Consider the following 12,265-nt stretch of genomic DNA (forward strand, 5'->3'; position numbering starts at 1 on the left):
GGCACAGCCGGGGCCACCGCGGCCCAGGTGTCTGGCAGTGGGTCGGCGGCAGCACCAGGGAAGGCAAGGCGTTCCCTGGCCTATTATACCCGCTGCCCATAGGCACCACTAATGGTAGCTGAGATTAATAATGGAGTCTTCATCCAGGACTGAGGCTCGCAAGTGCTACAACAATAGAAATAGCAACAATAATGATAGGGCTCCAAGGGGAAGATTATCGTTTCACCCTCACTATTGGACTGAACCCTAGCGATTGAGTTACAGACTCTTTAGCTTTTCTTACAGTGTTTGCCCTTTGAGGGCTCATCTACTGTACAAAATGTTGTGTTCAAACATGATTGTGAAAAGTCGGGTTAGCTGAAGTGATGACTCTGACCTATGTAGGCCAGGAAAAGCAGTGGTCAGCATTGTGATAGTGCACCATGACTAAACTAGGGTTACCATCCGTCCGGGTTTCCCTGGACATGTCCGGCTTTTTCAGCTTTAAATGGCCGTCCGGGGGGGATTTCTAATAAAGTAGAAATGTCCAGGATTTCCCCCTTCCCCTCATGCAGAGTGCGGTGCGGCTGATTGGACGGCTGGGCCTGATTGAAAGCCACTCGCAGCCACTGGGGCCTCTAGCAGCCAGAGTCCCTCCCCCTCCCCCGCAGAGCAGCGCCACAGTGTTTGGCTGCACGTGGAGCTCGCAGCTCTCCCTCGGCCTGGTGGGGGGGGGCAGGCAAGGGACAGGGAACGGGGGTTAGATTGGTTGGGGGTTCTGGGGGGGGCTGTCCGGAGAAGGGGGTGTAGAGAGCGATTGGGGCAGGCAAGGGACAGGGAACGGGGGGGTTAGATTGGTCGGGGGTTCTGGGGGGGCTGTCGGGAGAAGGGGGTGTAGAGAGTGGTTGGGGCAGGCAAGGGACAGGGAACAGGGGGTTAGATTGGTTGGGGGTTCTGGGGGGGGCTGTCGGGAGAAGGGGGTGTAGAGAGCGGTTGGGGCAGGCAAGGGACAGGGAACAGGGGGGTTAGATTGGTTGGGGGTTCTGGGGGGGGCTGTCGGGAGAAGGGGGTGTAGAGAGCGGTTGGGGCAGGCAAGGGACAGGGAATGGGGGGGTTAGATTGGTCGGGGGTTCTGGGGGGGGCTGTCAGGAGAAGGGGGTGTAGAGAGCGGTTGGGGCAGTCAGGGGACAGGGAGCAGGGAGACTTAGATAGGGGGTGGGGTCCTGGGGGCAGTTAGGGTGGGGGGGGGAGGTCTCAGGAGAGGGCAATCAGGGGACAGGTAGGGGGCCTTTAAATTTTGAGAGGCCACGCCTCTTCCGGATGAGGCCACGCCTCTTCCGGATGAGGCCACGCCCCCTCAGGACTCTGGCAGTACCTGTAAGTTACTTTCACCCCTGCCTGTGACCCTGCATGCCCCCCCATGTTGCCTTGGGAAGATGCAGTGCCAGGTACCAGGAGAGGCGGGTCCATCCTGGGGGACCAGCCAGGCATGGAGGGTGGAGAGTGCTGGGCAGGGAGGGTCAGTCTGTCGGTCAGCCCCCCATGTGAGAGAGGTGTACAGGAGTGTGTCTATGTCACCTCTCCCCGTGTGTGTGTGGGGGGGCTAGGGGTGTGTGTGTCACCCCTCCCCGTGTGAACCCTAAAGCCTTAAAGATAAGAAGGTAAAATAAAAAGAATCCAACGCAGTATTTCTTTTTAATAGGGGCTCAGTCAACTAAACGTTAATTTGATTGTTTGTACTGCATAGTTCTGATTGATTGCCGTTGAACTCGCTTGAATACGAGTAATTTTACCAGGTGTCCTGTATTCAGCATAGGTAAATATGGTCACCCTAGTCATACACAGCTGTCGCTTGTGGCCCCTGGCGTAGCGGCATACTGGGAATGAGAGGTGGTGTGAATGATGCACTCTGCACTGTAGCTAGTCTTTAGTCAGCATCAAAGCCTACTGAGGGTTGTTACTGGGCAGGACCAGAATGCAGGAGGCGGATAGATAGCTTTAAAGCTGCCTTTGCCACCCCTTTTCACCCAAAAAAGGAAGAACAGAGAATTTGGCCCAAGTTTAGTACAAACATGATTTAAATCATCGTTTACCAACCCTAGTTTTTCCCAAGACACTCTGACAAAGCATCTCAGACATTTGCACAGTTTCCTTAAATTACCCAAGCGCCCTCCACACCTCCACCAACTATCTGGTTATTTTTCATGTGCCCCAATTTTGAAAATCAATATATTTTGCTCTGCTGTTGATAGCTTTATCCAGCTGCACTGGCACTGCAGGATCCCTCACAGGAGTTCAGCTGGCGGAGGATGATGGAAAGGAGGATTCTGAGCTAGGCTCAAGTCATCATTGCAGTTAGGGAGTGAAAAGGAGGCTGTTATGAGTGTTCTTCAAATCTCCCCAACCCTTCCCTGCTTCTGGCTCCCCTCCTTGGCAGCTCCATTTCCCCCCAAGTTTCTTCATCTCTCTGTTTCCAGGAGGGGGCCCCATACATTATAAAAGAGAAAATGTTCAAGAGAACTAACAAGGCCTTTTAACGGTCTGAACAGTGTTCAGATGAATTACATTTTGTGAGGTACATTTTAGGGCGAGCACTGCTGGCCGCGAAGATACCAGTAATACTTTGCTTTTTCACCATTCCTCTACAGCAGCAGCACCCAACTGGTGGCCTACTGGGCTCTATGTTGTGTCTCTCAAGGTCGCCTGTGTCAAGAAGAAACTGTGTATTTGATTGTGAATTGTAAGCATGCTCCCTGGACCATGCTGTGCAATTTTTAAACTGATGTGTTTGAATCAGTCCCAGCTCTAGAGGGTGAGGTGGCTGTGTCACCAACTCTCACTACTTTATCTCACACTATTTGGGGTGTGTGTGTGGGGGGGGGAATGGGTTAAAAGCATCAGCTTCTGGTGTCAGGTAATTATGTGAAATTAACATAGTAAATTTCTAACCTTCATGGTTGTGGAGAAAAGCTTAAAAATGTGACCTGCATGCACCCTAAAGGCTCAGAAACTAGAGACACGTTATTTTTTAAAAAGACCTTGTGATTTTTAAGCCAATCTCAGGATGTTGAATGTTTGGGATTATCAATACTGAAGTAGGGGACACGTCTCCCCAACTGCCTCCCACCACTTCCCCAGGAGCAGCTCTGATGAGAGATGGGAGCATGCCAGGCTGCTGTCTCTCCCGTTCTGCATCACAAGGAAGGAAGGAGTAGCTCTCACTGCTCCATTGCCTGTTTCCCTGATGGACCACAGGAGGCCCAGAGAGAGGAGGATCAGAGCTCAACTGGCTCTGCCTGACCACAGGGGAGCACTGAGAAAAGAATGCCTCCCCTCCCACCGCAGCCATCCAGGGCAGCCCAAAAGACGGGAAAAAGAGAAGATAAGAACCAACAACCAGAACCATAAGGTTCCCTGATTCTCTGGCTCAGCCCTGGAGCAGGTTAGAGCAGCCTAGGGGATGCACCAATTTGCACCAGCTCTGTGCAAAATGTGTGGAAGAGGGCAGAGAATCTGCCCCAGTGTATTGATTGTAACCCTCGCCCTTTTGAAATAATGCTTTTGGACCTCAGGCTGAAATGTCAGACCCCACTCCTGTCCACAAACATTTTCAGACGTGAAACTGGGGACATCTGGTAACATACTTTCTAAATTAGTAATGTTTTAAAAAATGCTGCACAGAATTAAGGCACTCTTAGCCACTCCTTGTTTAAGGGGGTCACTTTAAAAAATAAAACTTTATACTGGTGGTATTGGTATATTTAACAGTAAGAGCTCTTGTTACATAGCATTGCATGTCTCAATTACAAATAGACTAAGGGGTACAGACCCACATTGGTACCAACACAAATATAGAGACTATTCAGCAAAAGCAGTCTTTCAAACTGCAAGTGCGAATCATTTTTCTCTCATCTTGTCTTTTCTCAGTTTGAGGGCAAAACAGGAAGCAACCCTCTGGCACAAAACAACGAGTAAACTAAGCTATTTATATATTTTGTACAAGTAAAACACAGGTATCGTTCACACAAGCTGGCCAAATACTAGTGTATAGCTGGAATAATTTAATTGTCTTATATTGGTGTGTAAAATCAGAATTGGGCCCTCTGACTTCATGCTGAATGACAGCAGGGATATTTGCTAAGAGATCATACTTTTAACAAACCAGCAGATGGCATTCTTACCCTTTATCCTTCACTGGACCAACCATTAATATGTTTTACAGGGACCTAGTCACATTTTCATTTTATTAGTTGAGACTGACTATCTCTGCAAATGACCATGTTCCAGAAAAGTAGCTAATGATTTTTTAAAGGTAGGAATATTTCCAGTATGATGTACCAAATTGTAAGTGATTTAACTTTGAGGATTAAAACTATTTCCCCGGAGATTAGTTCTGTGAGCTCTCACTTGAATTTTAAAACATTGAATGTAGTCTTTTTATAGGTGGCAAGGGAACTTTTTTGTATGCCCTTTTAGAAGACATTTTAAGATGCTACAAAATTTCATGCTGAATACAGCATACACATAGCTTCAGGGATAATAAGGCCAGAAGGGACCACTGTGCTCATCTAGTCTGATCTCCTGCATAGCACAGGCCATTGCATAGGAACATAAAATTTAACACATTGAATCAGATCATTAATCCAGTCTGATGGACGGTTTGTTCGGAGGAAAACAATATAAGATGCATCCTAACAAATGGTTCAAGGGTAAACATGAGACAGGAGCGCTGAGGAATATTTCCAGATTTTTCCAGGCTCTCAGCTGACACTATGAAGCATGAGGTTTGACTATCTATATAATCTAATCTTACATAGTTATAAATCTCAATAATGGCAAAAAATATTGACTGATTTTTAACATGGCAGACAAGTGTTTATATTTAAAATACAAAATGATTTGTGAATCATATGCAGTATTAAAAGCCCACATGTGGATGTTTCGTGCTATCACATGAAATATGAGTTTATAACTATTTATATCTGGTTGGTGCACAGCTATAAAACATGCAGTGATGGGGGGATCTGGGTTACAGATTTATAGTAATGCTGGATCCAAATGTATCCACCCTGATGTTCTGGGCTAAAATCCCACTGATTTCAATGTATTTTAGATCAGGCCATTTGTGAGCAGACCTCTGCTGATGTTGCTGGGATTTCCAAGCATTGAACCCTAGCAGTATGTCCTTTAACATTCATAGTGCAGCTTGGATAAGAGAATTTCTCTCTTAATCTAGCACAAGAATTGTACTGGTAAACCCAGTGCAATTTGAGGTGGTTCAAATGGCAAAACGGAAGTGGAAAATGAAATGGGAATAGTCTAATACCACTGCCTGCCGTTAGATGGCAGTAACGACACACTAAGAATGTCTAGATTTGTTAATTTATTGATGGTTCTGCTTTTGATTTATATTTTTCTTACATACATTAAAGCTGGGACTTTTTCTTTTTAGCGTGCCATATTTTCAGTTTTGCCTGTCTGTGTACAGTACTGATATGTATATAGAGATCCATCTGTGTTTGTCATGTAGTTCTTACTGCATGAAAAGTTCCTCAGTTTGAAGCTTGGTGTCCACTAAGTATGAGCAAAGCAAATTCTATTCTCATATTTAATTTTTAAATAAAATATTTAGTGTAGTCTTTACTTCCACAATATATTTCTATTTCCTCTGTGGCAGAAGTGAAGCTAGGCATTCAAAAGTGTTTGTGTGAATCTATTCATTCAGAAGTAATAAAAAAAAAAAAGATTTTTAATTGGCCATTAGTTGTTGATCATCAGTTTATAACTTTACATGAAATGCTTTCTCGGGATCTCAAAAATTACCTTAAGGTTGTTAGAAGGGACAAAACAAAAACAAAAACAAAAACCCAACAGCTCTCCAAAAATACTCAGAGTAACTTTGAGGGGGGAAGAACACAACTCAAAGGTTACAGAAGGAGTTTCAAAACTTCTCTTTTTTGAGGTTTTTCCATGAGTATGTTAGTTTAAAAGATTAAAGTTTGCAATCTGCTCTGAAAGTAAAGTTCTCACTAAAGCCTGTATACCAAAGCTGGCTGTGAATTGAAGACCTGGTGTAATTAGATTACTGTAAAGACAATAAGAAGCTCACTCGTGGTGATCTGTAGGTGTCACGGGGCACTAAGGATGTATTGGCAGGATTTGGGACAGTTTGACTGAAAGCAGAGAACACAATCGCAAAATCCTTTTAATCTTTTTGCAGTTCTTTGGGGATTTGTTTGTCATTAAATAACAGTCAAAAGCTGAAGGGAATATAAAATGACATTAAAGCACTCAAGTATTTCTATAAAATTTATTTATTCTAATAGAGTCTTTAGTAAGGATCATAATTTCTGCAAAGGTCTTCTAGAGCCAGTAATTTTAAAAAATCCTACTAATTTGGGTCCAAATAATTTTTTTTCTCTTAGCACTTCCAATATACTGTCTTCCAAAAGTGCTGTGGTCTGTTGCTATGTGTCTGGGCTCAACAAGCTTAAACTTTGCATGGCCCATGCTAAACTAATTTGAGTCAATTTGTCTACATCATTTCAACAATCGTTCTGTGAATTTTGAATCGTACATACAACACTGCATGATAAAGGCCCACCGAGTAGATGCCGACTGCTCATTCTGCCGTGGTCTAGCTGTTGCTAGTTCTTCACCATGGTTTCTCCATATCCTAGTGACAATGTTAGTTTTTCGACGGTGGGGTTAAGGCTCTGCCTGGCTAGTTAAGACTTTCTTTACAGAAGACAGCTCCTATACAACTGCCAACTCTAAGCCTGACCTTTAAAATGAAATGGGGGAGTGTACTGAGTACTTTCTAAAACTTCCCTAGGGATCTCAAAGAAATACATGGCGATTTTGAAAGTCAGTTTTAAGCATGTACAAGAAAGGGGCACCGATACCAGAAGCTCTCATTACAAAGAGCTTGTCTAACTTGCTTAAAATTAAGTAGTATAAGTATAAATAGTTCTAGCTAGTTTTTGAATGTATCCTTCGGGTGGTGGTTTTATTTTTAGAACTAAAATTGGGCAGTCCAACTCTGTTCCTAGGGTGTGTGACTGGCCAGATCCACAGCTGGTGCAAATCAGCTTGGTTTCACTGCAGTCGGAGTTGTGCCAGTTTACACCTGCTGATGATCTGGCCTGAGTGCAGAGCCTCATCTTTCGAAAACTCCACTATTGCATGTACAGGAGGGCCCAGGAATGAGCTGACAGTAATAGAAATGAATACCTCATTCTTGTGTATGATAATGCCTGCAAGAGGGGTTGAAAGGTAGTAATTATCTACTGAGAAAACAACTATAATTGATGCTTATATTGTGCCTGGTTTGGTTTGACCTCTTTCCTGGAGCTCGCCAGTGGAGGATGATCGCTTAGCAAGTCTTGCTTATTTGGAGCCCGATCTAACACCTATTGAAGTCAGATCTGGAAGACCTGGGTTCTAATTCCTAGCTCTGCCATGGATCTGCTGGGTGACCTTGCGCTAATCACTGCCCCACTTTGTGCCTTAGTTTCCCCATCTGTAAAATGGGGATCACGATACTGGCCTCCTTTGTAAAGTGCTTTGAGAGCTGCTGCTGAGAAGTGCTGTAAAAGCGCTAGATATTATTTATTACTAAAGCCAATGGAGAGACTCCCACTGAGTTCAGTAGGAGATGAATGAACTCTTAGAGAGAACACCTCATTTTGAATTCATTTGAAGGCAGTTTTGATTGTTAGTTAATATTTATATTACAGAGGACTGGATCAGTCATGGGGCTCCCTCGTGGCAGGCACTGTACAAACAGAGGGAGACAGAGTTCCTACCCTGAAGAGCTTACTGCCCAAGGAGAGGAGTGGCATATGAAGGCTGGAGCTGTGGGAGACAATCAAACAGATCCATTGGCTATATTTTGTAGTCTGGCAATTACATAAATGTTGACTCTTCCCAACTACTCCTCAGCCTAGCTATTAAATGGTGGCTGATTTCTTGTAGGCTTTGTGGCAGAAGTGGGGCTGAAAGAGGGAGACAATGGAGGGTAGTGGCTTTACGGAGCAGTTCAAAAGATCAGTCAGGACATAAGGGGCAGTGTGGAAGAAAACATATGGTTGTGTGAGAAGTGAACAGGTAGGACGGTGGAGGCTGGCATCATTGGCTGTGCAGAGAGGGAAGGGAGTGTCCGAGCATGACACGACACAGGACACAAGCAGCTATGCAGGGAGGGGCAAAATTGTGAAGATTAAGACAAGGAGGATTTTTTCCTTTGTTTACTCTTATGGTCAAAGGGATTTGAAATGGTATGGTCAAAAATGCCAATTTTCCCACAGGAAATTATGAAATAAACCTCATTTTTTACAAAATTTCTAGTGAAAATTTTTAAGTTTTTCAATGACAAATATGAAACCCCTAAAAGTTTTCAAAACACCTGCTTTTGGTTAAAAAAAAAAAAGGGTTTTAGTAAAAAAAAAAAACCCAATTTTTAAAAAACAGAAGCTTAAACATTTGCCCCAAACCCAAACATTTTTACCAAAAATAAATTTGGTTGAATAAAAAATGTGGGAAAACGTTGACCAAAAAGTCATTTTTCATCAACAAAACCTTTTGACAAAATGATTGCAATCAGCTCTGGTTTGTGCATCATGTTTCACTGAGAATTCATTGTCTAGTGCTGGTTTCCAGAGGATATAAGTGGAGATGTGCAAAACTTGGCGGGCTCTGTTTGCAGTGGTTGATGTGAACGTTCTCTGTCGTTCGAATTCATCTGCGTTTGCCCTCCTTGAACTTTGCTTTTAATTTTAGATTCAAATGGACTTCAGTGGCAAAAGTAAAAACTCCTCTGAAACAATAGTGCACTGGGGCCAGAAAGCTGCCTTAACAGGCGAGCTGGGGATTCCCCTTGCATAGTGGCATTTTCAACTGGGAGAGAGGCCGGCAGGATCAGCTCTATGCCTCTTCCTCTCCCCACCAACGCAAGGGCACTTCTGAGGTAGGTAGTGTGCACTGTGCTCGGGCGCCCTCAGCTATGTTACAGCACCTAGCAGTCCCATACAAGCCAGAGCAAATTACAGAAGGCCTGAGGCTGACAAATGAGCCCCTGGCTGGCTGCCACAAGGATAGGGAGAGTTTAACTTAACTTTGAAGCCCACCTTCCTCTCAGGTGCATCAAGTAGAACTTGGGTATTAGTGGGGTATTCCATGCCCCAGAATTCAAAAGCATGGTCCAACTGGTGGCCCGTGGGCCAGATCCAGCCTACAGGAAGATTCCACCCAGCCCCCAAACACACATGGAGGATGCTATTTTATAGAACAAAATGGCATCCTCCGCACAGTGTGACCTTGTATGCCTCCTGTTGCAGTGATAAATAGACTCATAGAATATCAGGGTTGGAAGGGACCTCAGGAGGTCATCTAGTCCAACCCCCTGCTCAAAGCAGGACCAATCCCCAGACAGATTTTTGCCCCAGATCCCTAAATGGCCCCCTCAAGGATTGAACTCACAACCCTGGGTTTAGCAGGCCAAGGAGGTCATGCTACACGGAGGATGCCATTTTGTGGAACATCACTAAAAAGGTTGGACCACCTGAGCCATTCAAGTTTAGAACTGAACCGTTGCGTGCCTTACTAAAAACATCACGGCACGCCACTGTTGGGCACTCCTGAAGAAAGATCTGAGCCATTCACTCTAGTACAGCTACAGCTAATAAATATTTTCCCTTAGCTCAAGTAGCCGAGGTCTATGTTTTTGGAGAAGTTGGTTCTGATTTTTAGCTCCACTGATGACGGCTTTGAGGCTGTGCTACAGAGTAGGACTACAGTCTAATTCTGTTCGCAGCATGGCACAGACTAGACATATATTGCATCCCCAAATCTGGCCATGCTTTTTTTCCCCTGCAGGGTGTCAAACCTAATGGAGGAGGACTAGTAAATTCAGGTTGGCTCAGATCTGTCCTTCTCAGGTGGCAAGTCTGAGAATGCTTAATCCTGAATGGTGTTTCACTTGGTCAGATCCTTTATATGCTCAGGGAGAGCAGCAAGAACACTTCCTAAACAAGGGCTTGTCTATACAGTGCATTAGTCCACACCAAAGGGGTATAAATTCCAGTGCACACTAGCATGTTGCACACTAATTGGCCCTTGTGGACCCTGCTGATGCACATTAAAAGTTTCTTACTGCACATTAATGTAGTTCAGTTTTAAATGGTACTAAGTTAACATGGATTAGAGAACTTTTAGTGCATGCCCACAGGGTCCATGCTGGCCAATTTGTGCATAACACATTATGGGTAGTGCGCACTAGAATTTACACCCCTCTGGTACAGACTAGAGCATCGTGTTGTAGGCAAGCCCTAAGGAATATGCACCCAGTGCACCCGAATTGTTTTAAGTTGCTGGGTTTCAAGGTTGAGGTAGAGTTTGGCCTTGCAAGTGGAATTCAGTCAACAATTCTGTTAGTGCGTGAGAAGCAATAGAAGCCAGCTTGCTCTCCCATAAGCATGTTGATTGTGCTGTGCAAACAGGAGTAAAAATGAGTGGAAACATTTGTAACACTAAAGTTAGCAGATATGACTGAACACACACATGAAGCAGATCACTTAAGATGCCATTTCTATACAGTCATTTTCAACTTTGGAACCTCAGTTTAAGAGCTGACGCTATATTGATACACAGGAGCAATGATCAGAGCACATACACACACCACGCAGAAAGGTGTACAGTTTTTACAATTATTTCCCCAATCCTACACATTGAGATGCACCAAAAGACTCCACTGACTTCAGTTGGGCTTCTTATGAGTGCAGGCCTGTCCAAAAACATGAGCTTTTGGGACTGAGCCTAAGAAAGCAGCCAGAAGACAATTCAGCACTGCTTTGATGGTGGTGGCACTGACTGATTGTATGACAATTCGCAAATGATTTAGTTTGCCCGTGCCTCAGTTTCACCATCTGTAAGATGGAAATAATAATGCCTGCATACATTTAAAAGGGCTCTGAGATTTAGATGAAAAGCACTACATAAATGCTATTTTATATTAATACATATTATTTAATACATACATCTATATTTAAATATCATTCATTCATTATTATACAATTTAATAAGAGCTTTTTGCCAAGATCTTCCAGCCAGCCAGCAAATACCAGTGTGATGGGCCTGTTATAGGATGCCTGCATGGATAGCTAGATTGAAGAAACAGGGGCTTCCAACTATTCCAATAAGCACCTCGGGCTAGTTTCTTGGTTAATTAAATAGCTTGAAGAGTAGAGCACTAGTATAGTTGCTTCCCATAGCTCATTTTCCCTGGCTGTGGCTATCTGGTAAGAGAAGTGATGGAGCAGATGGGTAGCTGCCAGTCAATTATGTGCCATTTTTAAAGACTTCTTAGTGTTGAGTGCCTACTTGTTAACGTCACCGAGTTAAACATGCACTGGACCCAATGATTTAGATTGCTGCGGTTTTGTGCCATTTTCAGGTTCCTAGTAGTAGAGGCTGCTGACTAACTAAAGAAGTTCCCAGAACCATGGAAGACAAAACAGATGAGGTGCCTAAGGGAACTTGCATATGGAGGACCTGAGCTAAGTTATTGAACAGTTAGGCTGACTTCATTTCTGTGAACTGACCAGACAGAAAAAGCTGGTAAACAAACACCCTTAAATCGACAAACATGTCAGAGGCTGTTTCATTCTGTTTTTTTCTTTTTCTTTTTAAATAGACAGTTCTTCTTCAGGTATTTGTCTGTGTAGATCCCACTGTTATGCACTGCTTGTGTGCTGAGACCTCAGCCTATCATGCTGACCAATATTGTCTCATTGTTGCCCTGTACTCTCCTGTCTGTCTGTATCCATCTGTTGTCTCGTCTTATGCTTAGATTGTAAGCTCTCTGAGGCAGGGGCCACTTTTTGATGTTCTGTGTTTGTACAGCACCTAGAACATAAAAACATAAGAACAGCCATACTGGGACAGACCAAAGGTCCAACTAGCCCAGTATCCTGCCTTCTGACAGTGGCCAATGCCAGGTGCCCCAGAGGGAATGAACAGAACAGGCAATCATCAAGTGATCTATCCCGTTGCCCATTCCCAGCTTCTGGCAAACAGAGGCTAGGGACACCATCCCTGCCCATTGTGGCTAATAGCCATCGATGGACCTTCCTCCATGAACTTATCTAGCCCTTTTTTGAACCCTGTTATTGTCTTGGCCTTCACAACATCCTCTGACTAGGAGTTCCACAGGTTGACTGTGTGTTGTGTGAAATAAAATACTTCCTTTTGTTTGTTTTAAACCTGGTGCCTATTAATTTTATTTGGT

The sequence above is a fragment of the Emys orbicularis genome, chromosome 1 (genome assembly GCF_028017835.1).
Source record: "Emys orbicularis isolate rEmyOrb1 chromosome 1, rEmyOrb1.hap1, whole genome shotgun sequence".
Classification (NCBI taxonomy): domain Eukaryota; kingdom Metazoa; phylum Chordata; order Testudines; family Emydidae; genus Emys; species Emys orbicularis.